We start from the raw sequence: 2,271 nt of genomic DNA, 5'->3' as shown, positions 1-2,271 counted from the left end.
ATAATCAATTTTATTTTTTTCATAAAAGAAGTTTCAATAAGTTTCGAGCCCAATTCACGACAATAATATCTATAATAAATAAAACCTCAAAAGTGGATTAATTGATCTCATACAGTGTACTGAGAGTGAGTAAAATGTTGAGAAGTGAAAACGTGAATAATGTGTCGTGAAAATTAAGAATTATCTGTTCTACTTCGATATCGTAATATATACATAGATAGCAAATTTGCGAGATTTCGCGTCATGTTCACGTTTGAGGTTATGACCGCCGGAGTGCTGTTGCGTGCAGAGTGTAGAAAAATAAAAGTGGTTATTGAAAAGTGGAAGGAATCGATATTATTAATGACGTGACTAATTAGTGTTGAATAATAATAATAATAACAATGAGAAAAAAAACGTTCGTTCATTATAACCTCTAAAACGTTCTTTCCAAACAGAAATTCTATGTTATGTAATTACATTTAATAAAGAGGTGGATGGTTGTATGTAAACGAATTCAAATAAATTTTAAAAAACTTTGGTCAAGTAATTCAATGTATTGTTGTCATAATTTCTTTCATTTAGTTTGGCTGTGTTCACCGGTCCCTTTTTTCCACCTCCTTATAGCTTACAGTGTATATTGTCATACCAATTTCTATTTGTTCTCCAGACAATACGAGAGATATTCGTATTTCTATTTTTTTATATTAATTTCAACAAGATAATTTGAAATATTTATAACAAAAAGCCTTCATGATTGCTTGTTCATACACCCAAGTTTTGAAAAATCTTTGGGCCATGTAAATGCATAGATATATTCACTTGAGTTGTTACATGATAAATTTGGAAATTTATTTCAATAAGTCATTGGGTGCTTAATTTTCAAGATATCAATATTTGTATCTTCGAAATGCAATGAACACCTCTAAAGTTCGACAAAGTGATGAAGTGACATGTATATTGAATATTTCCAGACCATGTTTGCGATTGGCATTGTGGGTTGAAAAATTCATGTCTGTAAGTCTACACCTGATCATTTTTGGATGTGATCAAATATTTTGTCTGCGGATAACCATGGAGACATACAAAATTACAGCATTTTGCTTGCTTCAACATGCATCGTATCTGTCACTTTTTTTTTGAATGTGTCATAATAAATTTCAAAAATGTGGTTCATGTAATTTTGAAGTGTTTTTCCCTATAGCACCAAAGTCTGTATAACTGGTACGTAGCAAGTACCTATGAACTTTGATATTTCTGTGAAATAGCAGGTATGCCAATCTTTTAACTTTTTAGTTCCGACTGGAATATATTAACGAAGATATTCATTACTAAAGTCTTCACCTACTTATTTCTGAATAGATCTGAAATTACTGTCTTCAGAAACTAATGCACAGATACATGAAACAATTTTGATTTCTGTTCTCTTTCAATTGCGCTGTCTTTTTTCTTTTTAACTATGGCTCTGCTCTTTCCGATCCTTGTTTTGACTCCATCGGTTTACAGCGGATCGATGCATATTATTAATTGGTTGCCTAATATGTGTCCTATGATTTTCTACTATTTCTTCATGCTGATTGTGGTAACGTGATTCAAGAGGTTTCCAATTATGATCATCAATCGCACATTTTGTACAACAGATTCTCAAAACAGTTTCTGGTCTTGATATAAGTGTAGTTATTCTTTTTCCACCTGGTCTGTCGAGTAATAAATTTTGAAACTTGTTCCAAAAAGTCTTTGGATGCTTTTTTTGCTGATAATATGAAAAGTTGAATCTTCGGAATGTGGTAGGCAAACACAAATATTGACAACAATACTTATGAAATGACGTGTATGTTGAGTATTCCTATTCTGCAAACTGCAAATGTGGAATTATTGGTGATAAACATTCATTACGATAAGTGTACAGTTGCTCAGTTTTCGATGCGATTAAGTATAATACCTGCCAACATCATGGAAACCTACAGAATTTCTGAATCTTATGTGCGCTATGTCATTTTAATGTAACATCATGACTTCTAACAACTTTCCACTCTAATACTATAGTTTTGGATCATTGAAATACAGCAAAAATCTGCAAACTATAAAATTTATATACTGTGCCATTCATTTTATTTTTTGACTCGCACCGTAACATAAATATGAAGTGAAAAATTCATTACAAAAGTCTTCAGTTCCTCATTTATGGATGGATTTGAAATTGCTGTCTTCCAAACTCATTGCGCAGATACATTGAATTGCAGCAGATACCTGCGAATTTGGAAATTTCTGTGGATAGGTATATGTGCTAAT

The sequence above is a fragment of the Venturia canescens genome, chromosome 7 (genome assembly GCF_019457755.1).
Source record: "Venturia canescens isolate UGA chromosome 7, ASM1945775v1, whole genome shotgun sequence".
In the NCBI taxonomy this organism is placed as follows: Eukaryota; Metazoa; Arthropoda; class Insecta; order Hymenoptera; family Ichneumonidae; genus Venturia; species Venturia canescens.
Note: the sequence above shows the minus strand (reverse complement) of the source record.